This window comes from Callospermophilus lateralis, chromosome 4 (assembly GCF_048772815.1).
Source record: "Callospermophilus lateralis isolate mCalLat2 chromosome 4, mCalLat2.hap1, whole genome shotgun sequence".
Lineage (NCBI taxonomy): Eukaryota > Metazoa > Chordata > Mammalia > Rodentia > Sciuridae > Callospermophilus > Callospermophilus lateralis.
The window spans coordinates 55298587-55312234 of NC_135308.1; positions in this window are offsets into that span (position 1 = coordinate 55298587).

A 13648-nucleotide genomic window follows, 5' to 3' on the forward strand; every position below is an offset into this window, starting at 1 on the left:
ATGATGATGATGATAATGATAATAATAACTACTACTACATAGGTAAAAATAATCATAATGTATCATTATAGTAGCTATAATTATTATTATTATTATTTGAAGCTAATCCCTCAACTGAGCTGAAGCCACTGTGATTAGGACCTACATCTTGCAGACAGAGAGAAAGAAGTCAAATTATTGGACTGAGTTGGATTCTAACCAGTGAAGGGAATCAATGTACAAGCCAAGTGCCAGGACAGAGACCCAAGCAGAGGTATTGGACCCCTCTATAGGGAGGAGAGCAAGGGCTGTACCTGGAGAAGTTCTCCCCAGGCGTCAGATTATTCAGATCCCATTGTAATAGGATGCCAGATTCAAAACTTACTCACGCTCAGGACAGATTTTAGTCCTCCCCTCTGACAACTGGTCCTCGGCGAGTTTTGACACATAGTTGTGTTGTAACTTCCTTGACATATAGCAAAAAGAGTAGAATTCAAGAACCCAGATGAGGAAAACTCCATTCACATACAAACAGTTTGAAATAAAGATAGCAGTATGTGCTTTTTTGTTTGTTTGTTTGTTTGTTTGTTTTATTTTCAGAATCCTTCACAGTTAGAATGAGCCTATATTCCTATAAATTAATGCATATTTCCCCAAGTCATTGGTTCTGTAATATCTCATGGTGACCCTCACCTTGGGGTCTGATATTCTTTTGAGAGATTTTGAGGTATTGACTAGAATTTCAATACTAATAATATAAAAAAGTAGTAAAGACTACCTTTTAGTGAGTGTTGGTTAGTATTTAGTGCTTTGGAGTATTGGGAGAACATGGGGCAAAGAACATCAAGACCAAGGCATACATGCTCATGGGAAGATTTTTACCTTCAGTACATAGCCTGTGACTATTACTTATACCTGAGCCTACTTCTACTTGTCACTGCATTCTGTATCCCTCATGTCTAACAAATATCTCACAGAGCACAATCCACTTTGCAAAGCCCTTTAACATCTAGCATCTTTCTTGAGGCAATAACCCTAAGAAGTACATGATAGCATTTTTTATGTCCTAACCACATGCATATTTTCCCCAAAGATCTAATACTTAAAGTATTCAATCACAAAATCCAAAATATGAAAGGTACATGGCTGGAATGTGTGCCTTTCCTTGCAGGCTTCCTCTTCTCCCGCTGTGCGTCTCTCTTTCCCAGGCATCTGCCCTTGTAAGAAGACATTCTTCAGCAGGTTTAAAGCAAGGGAGGGGACTTGTCACCACCTTAATACTAACAAACCATTCATTCTCCTTCCTTTACAAAAATCACATCTTTTTTTACAAGTTTAGGTTTATATTATTATGACTATACAAACTTCTTCACTTTGAGATTACCATTGCTTCATTTTAATTGCATCATTTTCTATGTATTTATCCCTAACTGTTAAATTATATCACATTCCAACATTGGTTTCTGCATTCTGTTTATCCCTGTTTATTTATGCCATATTATATCATTAATTTCTGTTTTATATATCTTCATACTTTTCAGATATTCTAGCAACTTATCTTAATTTATTTATTTATTTTTTTGTATCCTGGTATCTTCCTCTGAGAGACTTACACTTTTTGCACTTACACTAATACTCTATGCTGATCTCTCCTTAGGGCCCAGTCTTCTCATCCCTACTTTTTCTGTACCATATTTGTTCTCTCTTTCTTTTAACTTTATATTTGTTTTCATTAGTCATACATGACAGTAAAATGCACTTGTATACTTTGATATATCATACATAGATGGGATATAATTTCTCATTTTTCTGAGTATACATATTGTAGAATCATATTGGTCATACAGTCACATGTATACATAAAATAATAATGTCTGTTTCATTCTACTATCTTTCTTATCCCCACATCCACTGCCTTCCCCTCTTTTCACTTCCCTCTACCTAATTTAAGGTAATGCTATTCTTTTTTTTTTTTTTTGCATTACAATTCTTAATACACATATACAACACAATTTTTGTATCTCTGTTTGTATATAAAATATGTTGACACCCAATTCAAGTCTTCATACATGTACTTTGTATCATGATGTCCATTACATTCCACCATCCTTGCTAATCCCCTGTCCCCTCCCTTTTCCCTCCCACCCCTCTTCCTTATCTAGAATTCATCTATATACCTCCCATGCTCTCCCTCCCTACCCCACTATGAGTCAAACTCCTTATATCAGAGAAAATATTCAGTATTTGTTATTTTGGGATTGGCTGACTTCACTTAGCATTATCTTCTCCAACGCCATCCATTTACCTGCAAATGCCATGGTTTTGTTCTTTTTTAATGCTGAGTAAAATTCCATTGTGTATATATGCCACAAAAAATTTGAAGGTCAAAAATACTTTGGTGGGCTAGGGATGTGGCTCAAGCAGTAGCGCGCTCACCTGGCATGCACGGGGTGCTGGGTTCGATCCTCAGCACCACATAAAAATAAAATAAAGATGTAAAAAAAAATACTTTGGTGGCAAGCAATTGGGTTTTCCACTTTGTTTTTGATCCCTAACCCGAGTAAGCCATACAGAGGTCACTTCTTATCCATTTGTTCAATATGCAGTGGCCAGCTGTGAGACACATAATTTTGTACCATGAATAAATTCAAGGGCACCTGGCTCCTGTTTGCATTTTTGGCTTAAATTACCCAAGTACCCCTGCATAAGCCCCCATTTTTGGTTAATGTTGCTGTAGTTTATTCATCATAGCTGTTACCAAAGCACAGAACATGAATAAACTACTTAGTAAAGACTTCCTGAACCTAACAGAACAAATTGTTCAGCAGTGCAGAAACAGAGGCTCATTAGTCCCTGAAAGCTTCTGAAAATAGGTTTCAGTGCACCATCATGGAGAGAGGGAAGTGGAGGGCAAAGTTCAGTGTCTATTAGGTCTGAGTACTCAACAACAGGTAATCTGGTCATTACTACCTGCCTAGTCAAAGGACCAGATGATACTGTTTTCTTCTCCCTGCAGATGCCTGGGATGGTGGGAGACTGAATTACTGCTCACACCACAACCACAGCACAAGATAACTCAACATTACCACAAAGAAAAGCAGCAACTTGAGACCTTCTCCCACTGTGGATAACACACTTCTGTACCTGGCCACTCTAGGTTGCCTGCACACACACAGATACATCCTCAATGTACACATCAATGTATTCGATGCCCTTCTTCTCATACACACACACACATACACACACACACACACACACACACACACACATGCATTTTGACAGAAATCTGCTACTTTTAGCTAAAGCTATCCTAAGACAACAGATGAGAGAAATATGCTTCCTGCCTGAACTCTGACAGATATTCCTTCAGCTTATACCTTTAAAGGATGGCTTTTAAAGATTTTATAGCCCCTGCAGAGTTGTTTGGTGTAGAACACATGGCAGGAAGCAGGTTGTGCCCAATGTCCCCTGTCCACCAACTAAACTCAACAGGCATCAGGCGTCTGAGCATCTGTCAGGTAAAAAAAAAAAAAAAATTGAAACACAGCAATCATCAAGATTCTCTAACCCAAGCCAATGGGAAAAAAATAGTTATCTTCCTTCACCACTTATGAAGGTGAAATCTGACAGCACAGTTTTCTTTTGGTCCTTAATACCATTACCTGTGAGATCATCTAAAATTTGCTTTGAGTATACCTCAGTATAAATTAAGCCGGATCTTTGACATTCATTAGCACACACAGATCCATTTATCTCTGTCCCTTTTTTGCTTCAGGAACCAACCTTGCATTGCAAAAAGAAAAAATATATATACACAGAGCCCATAAAGACCCACTGATAGAGTGATAGATCTTTTTTAAACACTGGGGCATTACAGGATTTTATGAAGCAGTAAAACTTTCTCCAGGCACGAGAAGTGCATACTGACAGAGACCATTTTATCTATAAGGCATTAATGCCACGTTGGACAAGCATAATAGAAGAGAAAAAAATAATAATTTCAGGAACAGCATCCAACTCCTCGAGCAAAAAGGATCAGACCAGAAGACACCTAATGATCTTCAAGAAATCTAAAAAGCGCCTCCACAACACATGAGCCTTTAAACAGAGAAAGTTTTGCTGCTGCCTCACCCTCCTCTCATTGCAAAAAAACATCAAAAAAGTGAAGTAATTCCAAAAAGACTTCTAAAGTAAATAGTTGAAATACTAAGAGAAAGAAGATTCTGCTTTCTCATCTCATCCTACCTCATTTTCCCATCACTTTAAGAAGAACTTGTACAGTTATTTCCCACATATTTAGTGACCATCTTCCATGTACAAAACAAGGTATACTGGGGAGATCTCTGCCTTCCTCAATGGTGCCTTCTTAGGAGGGAAGAGAGACTATGAAACAAAGCAAACAAGATACTTACAGATTTGTTATAAATGCTGTGAATGAGGATGCTATGATATTGACAAGAGGAATGAAAGGAGAGAAAGATGAGATTATGTGAGCTGAAAAGCAATGTTATAAAAATTAGCTATAATGTTGGCTTTACTAATTGCCCTTGTTTCTTAGTCTCATAAGATACCATTTCTGGAAGGAATCACCAGACAATCTAATTATTCCCCCTCCCTGATTTCTGACAGTACGGCTCATCAACCATTTCAGTTTGAGAGAAATGCTTGTCTTATTTTAAATGCAATATCTTCCAAATATTTTTCATAACATTCTAGACTTTAGTCATGACATTTCTTATTTGATCCAACTTTCTGTATTGCTTAATTTAAGCATTTATCCTCTTTTTCCAGTTTTAGGAGAGGACCTAAAAACTATAATTATCTCACAAGCAAGCCTGCTGTTCTTCAGATAGATATGTTTATTTTCCTTATTTCACCTTTAAACATAGATACTCTTTTCCTTGCTTTGGTTTTTATAAAGTTATGTCTTCTGGGACATCTCAAATATTCTATTCTGCTATTTAAAAGTCCCTGTTTGGACAAAGTAAGGACATATAGTACTTGATCCAACCTCAGCATGCAAGACTCAGATTACTGCTTCATCCAAGAATATGATATATACAATACTGCTGATAAAAGAACTATTTTATATGCTTTATTTAGTCTGTTTGTCTCCCTTGATATGACATTAAGGATTGAAGTTTGAATTGGGGAAGTGATTCCTTAAAACTGGCTTTATTCACTGCCGAAAAATATAAAATGCCCTCTCATTGCATGAGACTGTGTTCCCCAGACCTCCAAACAGGCATAAAGCTATTCTTGATTAAACAGGTTTTTTCAGGCCACATCTGCACACAGACTGCATACTTCTCTCACTCTATCTTCTTTCTCCCCTTCCTCTTCCATGAAGCTGTTCTTGTTTGTTTCAAACCATATTGGTCTCAATTCTCCTAAAATACTCTTATGATTACTACTCAAATTTCTCTTTTAGCACAGTAATATATAGCTACACAAATTCTGGTATATAAGTGGAGATCAAGGACCCAAACAATACATAAATATCATCCATGCAGAATTTAAATTTCCACATATGAAATGCACTAAAATGTGTTTGGGCAAAAACATAAAACTTTCTTTCTATTATGTATCATATATTAACATGTTGCCTAATATGTTTTACTCAGATCCTCCTCAGTACATTCTTTGGCCTACAATAGGTATTCACCAAGTATTTATTGAACAAAGGTTGAATATGAATATTAAAAAATTCTTTGTTAAAAAAAACAAGTACAAAAGTTCTCATAGATAAATTTTCTGTCTTAGAAATTATCACATAAATTGCCGGGTGCAGTGGCGCATGCCTGTAATACCAGTGGCTGGGGAGGCTGAGACAGGAGGATTGAAAGTTCAAAGCCAGCCTTAGCAATGGTGAGGCACTAAGCAATTCAGTGAGACCCTGTCTCTAAACAAAAAACAAAACAGGGCTGGTGATGTGGCTTAGTGGTTGAGTGCCCCTGAGTTCAACCCCCAGTATCCACCCCCCCCAAAAAAAAACCCAGAAATTATCACATAAATTATTCTGTAAGGTTATACAAGAAAAAAACACATTTGGCCCTTTAGGGTGGCAGCAGGTCCTACAGTGTCTGTGGTAGCAGGAAGTACAGCAATGACAGCGACAGTGATCAGTGGTCAGGCAACATGAGAGAGGATGCCTCGATGTTCATCATTCCCAAAGCTTGCTTCTCCAGAAAAGACTGCATAAATTTGAGTTGATCTGTTTGGCAACCTTTGCCCTGAGACTGCTGAGGAGACCAAGGCTCTGATCCCAAGCCTGGAGCAGTGGATTGAAGATAAGGAGACACAGCAGATTCTTAATGATATCCAGACAAAGCATGATTTTTAATATTAATCTCCAAACTTTACTCTGTGGCTTGGGGAACTATGTCCCCCTCACAGCACCACCCTCCCAGGTATTAATTAATTCTGTCTTACAGAGAAACTCAATTGCAGAAGACAACTGGGCCTCCTTTGGAGAGGACAGCCCATCTTGGTGTTGCTTTACTTTGCTGTTTCAGACATGGCTGTTAAACCATAAGGATGGTATAATCTTGGAGCAGCCAGCAGTGATTGCCTAAGCACGCTGCTGAAAGGAGTGAGGTATGGTGATATCAAAGCCACTGTTGATTATCTCATATTGTAGTTTTTTAATCCAAATTATTTTTATTCATGACATTTTATTTTATTTATTTATTATTATTTTTTCTTTTTTGTACTGGGAAATGATGGTCAGGACACCGAGATCTGGAAGTAACACTTTAAGAGTGGCGCCACAGCCCAGAGAAATAAGTTCCAAAGTCTAAGCCCCAAGCACACCATGGCTCTTACTTATATACATAAGCAAGTTTTGGGTACATCAAGGCAAGAGAGTTGGTGAAATTTTATTGAATATTGCATTCTAAATTCCTTATATGGGTATAAGCTTGTCAACAGCCTAGGGACTTTTAGCTCATGCAACCTAAGGGTCTTTTATTGCACTAAGCCTAAAGGGGGATTGTTCTGTCACTGCTAATTTGTTTCCTGCTTCTGCTACTGCAGTTATCTTTTATAAGTATCTGTTAGCTGCTGCAAGCTTCTATAGTTAAATGTCAGTAAACAGAGCTGCTGTGTGTCAGCATGAAAAACCACAGCCTGTCAGCTCTTAAAGTGCTAAAGTTCCCATTCCATTCAACTACATTTTGATTTCAATGTTTGTAGTTTTGAAAGTAAAGTAGAACATAGTAAACTCATGTAGGGAAAGAAGAGCCTTACCTAGATGCAAAAGAAAGAATAAAAGAAATGTGGCATATATACACAATGGAATATTACTCAGCAATAAAAGAGAATAAAATCATGGCATTTGCAGGTAAATGGATGGAGATAGAGAAGATAATGCTAAGTGAAGTTAGCCAATCCCCCCCAAAAAAAACAGATGCCAAATGTTTTCTTTGATATAAGAAGGCTGATTCATAGTGGGATAGAAAGCGGGAGCATGAGAGGAATAGACAAACTCAAGATAGGGCAGAGGGATTGGAAGGGAAGGGAGGGGGCATGGGGTTATTAATGATGATGGAATGTGATGATTATTATTATCCCAAGTACAGATATGAAGACATGAATTGGTGTGAATATACTGTGTATACAACCAGAGATATGAAAAATTGTGCTCTATATGTGTAATAAGAATTGTAATGCATTCCACTGTTGGATATAAATTTAAAAATTAAGAAAAATAATTTAACCAGAGAAGTATTGTTTTAAATTATGGAATGAGTGACAAGAATGCTAATAACTGTGAAAGAGCCTTGGCACCATTGTGCCTAACCCAAGAGATAGGGAGGGACCTGGATATAACCACGCCCTATGGTGTTTCCTAAGCCTCTGTGTAGACAGGTATTCTGCCTTTTTTTTTCCTTGGGCTGTGTTACAGAATATGGATATGTAGAGGCCCCAAAGCACTTATTTGTCACCCTCAAGTTAGGACATTTTTTCTTCAGTTGGACATGGCCACAGCACACTTGTTTTTCCAGCTAGTTTGGAGGCAAAGGCAGGAGGACTGCTAGAGTACAGGAATTTGAGAACAGCCCAGGCCACAGAACAAGACCTCTTCTCAAGAGAAATTGGGGAGCTAGGGTTGTAGCTAAGTGGGAGAGCACTTGTCCAGCAGTGAGAAACCCACAGTTCCATCTCCAGCAGAGCACAAATAATAAAAATATTATTTAATAAAAATATTATTTCATAGGTCAGACATGAAGGTTTGGACACTTTGAAGTCTTCTCTTATGGGACATCCAGTCTGACTCACTACTTAACAATAAATATTTTTTGATGGAGTTGATTTGGAAGGAGAGAGTATTCCCCTTTCTGAGCTATTGCAACAAAGTCATTCAACCTGAGGTTAAATGGGGAACACTTTAATAGCTAAATACTTTATCAATGATTTTTTTGAAGAGACATACATCTATTTTCTTTGCCCAAAACATATTTCACTGCATGTTTATTAGATAATACACAATATCTGCTTATTCTGGAAAAATTCTAGGAAATGTAGTACCAGGAGCACACTCTAGTTTGGGGATAGAACTTATATGATAAATGTCAGTATAATGTACCCACAGGTCACCAAGTTATATACACAACATTCACCTGCTCCAGACCTCAGCTGACATATAAAAATGGCCTATCCTCTGTTGTGGCAAGTGCATGGGTCATGATATTCCCAGTCATGAGAATCTGCCCACATGAGCCCCATCTCTATTCCATAAAATGGGCTCATAGTAATACCAGTCCTAGTTAATAGAGAACACTGTTCCCATAGTCTACAATAAACTTTTATTTTTCTAGCACTTGTACGGAGCCCTGTGTCATCTAGCTATTGTATTCATCATCCTGTAGTCAGACACACTAGGGAATTCTAAATGGTGTGTAAAGTGAACATCTGGTCACTGCAGCATGGGCACATCTGCACCCATTAATTTTTCATCATTTCTCCAAATCAGAGGTCAGATGCTCACAATGTGCTAATGTCCTGGCTTCCCTCTCCCAGAGATTTCATGCCTCTGAAGCAGATCTTGCAATTACAAGAAAATGGTGAACTTCCGGCTGAGAATATGTAGTCATGGAGAGTTTACCTCCGGCTCGAGGTGGAAAAAGAAAAAATATTTTAAAAGATTGCATCTTCAAAAGGGAAGAAAACAAGGAATTATATTGTTGCTTATTAAACACAGGATAATCATCTTTTTTTCTTATATGTCTGCTTAAAATAAAATAAGCATGATTTGCTTGCTTGAGAGCTTACTGCTTTGTATTCTGCTCCTAAATGTAATGACCTGTGATGTTATTCTTTTTTTTTCACCTTCTATCAGAATACCTTACCAACTGTCATCTCATTTTCTCCACTAAGACTTACTCGGTCTTTTATGTTTTACTTCACCATTTTTTTTTATTCCAAAAAAAAAAAAAAAAAAAAAGGAAGGCAATGATCTGGTGCTGCCCAATACCTTTTCTCAGGTCCTCACTAGCTTAGGTTTTCTTGTCCTTTCTCTGTTCTATTGGATTTGGAACAAAGTAGAGAAACAATTTACAGCAAGACAAATAATCATGATCTTTGAACATGGCTGGCAGAAATTTAAATGTTCAATGAGTTAATAAACATTTGCTTTGGGATGGGAGGGGCACCTTCATGCAAATGTTGCTTTCATATTCTATAGAAACAAACTATTCTCAGAAACACTGCCTTGGTTAATTACCAATCTCATGGTGTGTTAAATATCTAAAAATAACTATTGATTGTCCTTCTTTGCAGAGAGTTGAAACCACAGCAGGAGGGCTATGAAGAGAGAAGATGTTTTTAAAACTTGGACGGTTTCCCAGGATTTTTTTTTTTTTTTTTTTTTTTGCTTCCCACTTTCCAAAAATACAAGGTAACTTCTGAGATTTCCCAAGCTGTTATAAGATTTGGAGAGAGCATGTCGGCATGTTCATTGCCCCTTAGGAAACGAGGCTATCTGTTTTTCTTCCCAGCTTTGCAGTCCATGTAAGCATTTTGTTAACAGCAGGTCAGCTATTCCAAATTCACAGTCACTATCAACATAGACCTTGTTATCAAGGGTAAGAAAATGCTTTTTGAGAGTCTGCTTTTCTTGAAGTCTCTCCTCTTTGTTAGAAACCACAACTATTACTGCTTTTGTGAATGTATTTCATCCAAAACTCTTCCTTGGTTGAGGAAAATTGCCTGGATACATTCCAGGTTTCAATATGATTCTAAACTGCTGCCAACAGCAGGCAGTAGCAACCATAGTAATTATCCAGTGGGCATGGCCAGTCCAGGGTTTTTTCTTTTTATCAGATATAGTAATTTGGCATCTTTGCATCAGTTGAATTTTAAAGAACTTGCAGTCTTTATTCTTTAATTAATCAACCACTACAGATTTTCTGATTGTTTCCAAGGAGCAAGTTTCAGTCCAGGTATTAATGGGTATAAAAATGGTCTACAGTTTACAGACCATTGTCATCAATGTTATATTTTTCATACAACTATAGATTATAAAAATATAAGATACAATAGTCTCTTTTGTGAGACAAGGTTTATACACAGTATTATTTTTTTAATTGAGAAAGAGGCTAATATTTACCTGACATTGTACCCAGGCATTGTGGTAAAGCTTTACATATATCATCTCATTTAAACTTCAGAAATAAATAACTTGTGCAAAGCCATACACATAAAACCAGCTCCAACACCCGTTTTCCTTCTCTTAAATCACACCAACTATTATATGTAACAAGTGTCTATATTGCTGCTGAAGAGCCCCTAGATATGGGGGCATCAGTGTTCCAAGTACTTCAGTGATGTTGCTGAGGTCAGAACTGGAAAAGTCCAGGGGGGTTTCATTGACTATGGGGATCTGCTGGGCTGTGAGCCCAGATTTTGAATCTGAGCATTATTATATGAACAAGTGAAAATGATATACTTGTCCTCATCTTGATGGCCAGCTTCCTGAGCTATTGGAATGTGTTTAAATTCCTAATCTCACCCACAAGATTGGGCAGCTTATTTGGATAACAGTTTAGAAAATTCAAAATTCTGTTTTCTGGGCCCTGACCAATGTTGACTATCAATAGTTCTGCATATGAATCATATCTCTTGTCTTCTAGCCACATAAGTGCTAATATCTGGGACCTGACACTGTCCAATTTGGTAATGAGCTGGTTCTGCTCTACCTACTAATTTACTCAGAAAGGATTTGTTTAGGCTGCAAAAGGTTTAACTCATCCTGATACAAAGGGATGAAAAAATAAAGGTAGCTTCACAAATGCCAGGATACAAGAATATAGTGACTAGTGGGGCTCTAAATATTCAGATCTATTTGAAGGGTAATTTTACCATATGTGTCCAAAGCTTTAAAAATTCATGCCATTTTTCTCATGAATGTTGCCATTAAGAAATTGTTTAATACAAATAGATTTGTGAATTCAGTTAAAAATCACATATCAAAACAACCATAATACCAAACTGGAGTTTTTTAAATTAATGAGGTATAATTTATATACATTAAGCAATAGCTATTTAAATTAAAATGATTTTGATTTATGTTTCCACCCAGGGAACAATAAAAAAAAAAATAAGAGCCAGGAAGTGGCACTTGTCTGTAATCTCAGCTATTCAGGAGGTAGAAGAAAGAACATCATAAGGTTGAGGCCAGGCCAGGCTGGGCAACTTAGTAAGATCCCATCTCAAAATAAAAATAAATTACTGGGGATATAACTCAGTGATAGAGCACCCCTAGATTCTATCTCTGATACTGAAAAATATAGATCAAGTTACTGAACATTCCTATCACCTCCAAAATTCCTTTGGAATCCATCCCTCCACCCCTGTCTACAGGTAGTTCACCGTCACTATAAAGTACTTTATATTTATGGAATTTCTTATAAGGACAATCATTTAGCACATGTCATTTTGTGTCTGGATTCTCTCAGTTCATAATCTTGAGATTTATCCATGTACCTGTATTTTGTTCCTTGTTATTGCTCAGTAGTTTTGAACTCTAAGGATGTTCCATATTTATTTGTTTGTTTGCCTGTTGATGGATATTCAGGTCATTTTCAGTTTGGATGATTACACATATAGCTGCGGTAAGTATTCACATACAAAATTTCCCATAGATTGGTATTTCCTTTCTCTTTGACAGATGTCTAAGCATTATTAGAACTGTATCATGCAGTAAGTATATGTTGAAATCATTAAGCAAAATTTCTAAACTATGTAAACAAATAATAATAATCAAGTAAATCAAAGGTGCTACCCCTTGCTAGGCATGGTGGTGCACTCCTGTAAACCAAGCAACTTGGGAGGCTGAGGCAGGAGGATCACAAGTTCAGAGTCAGTCAGCCTCAGCAATTAGGGAGGCCCTAAGCAACTTAGTGAGACCCTGTCTCAAAAAACAATTATGAGGATATGGCTCAGTGGTTAACTGCCATTGGGTTCAATCCCAGTACCCCCCAAAACACAATGCTTTCTCTAAATTGTGCACTGTGTAATAAGATAAAATTTAAAAATCTTTATTCTGAGGAATTTACATGAGAAAATATTCATCATAAAAACTTTCCAAAGATAAGTTCTCAGATAATATATAGTGTCTTAGAATAAAGATTCAAAGAATATACAATATTTTCAACAATAATTATTTCTGAAGGTAATTTTCTCTGTTTTGCACCTGCTTTTCATTTCTAAATATGTTGAGTTGGAAATGTATTACCAGGAAAAAAATAGCAGCATATATATATATATGCTATACTACACATACACACACACACACACACACACACACACACACACACACAGTGCATTTTGTTAAGTTTTCCCGAAGGTGCATCTACAGTCTGAAGAAAGTATCTCAGAGCATAGATTTTTGTATATGAATATTTACAGCAGCTTTATGTGTAATTATCCAAACTGAAAATGACCTGATTATCCATCAACAGGCCAACAAACAAATAAATATGGTACATCCTTATAGTTCAATACTACTGAGCAATAAGAAAGAACAAAATATAGATACATGGATGAACCTCAACATTATAAACTTAGAGAATCCAGACACAAAATGACATGTGCTAAATGATTGCCCTTATTTTGTTAAGTTTTCCCAAAGGTGCATCTACACTCTGAAGAAAGTAATTCTCCAGCATTGGAAATCTGGAGAGAGCTAGAACTATCTTTTAGTGTTTAAAGATAGTTCTGAGTTGCTGATAGAAATATAGCAGCTATTAATAGAAATATAAATATAGACCTTTACCTCTTTCTGGAGCAAGTCTTGGAATGAATGAGTAGATGGATTCTTAAATTTGTCTACCATTTTACTGTTGAATTGGTGTTTTTCACATATATTGACTTTGGTTAATCTTCACAACCACCCTGTAAGTGGTCCCAAAGGAGTTTATTGCTAGAATAAACCCATAAATTGTGAGCTTAAAAGTTGCTAGCAGATAAAGATAGTGTTTTATTCAAAAGTATGAACTTTAAAAAGGTCATTTTATCACAGGCTTACTTTGCACATCTTACACATATAGGTGCTTGAGGAGGAACACCATCATGAGGTATGCTGGTAAAGAAGTTTTTCAGAGACAATTTTTGTTGCTATGAGCACTTACAAAGCCATTAGCAGGAATCTGGGATCTGTATTTGTTAG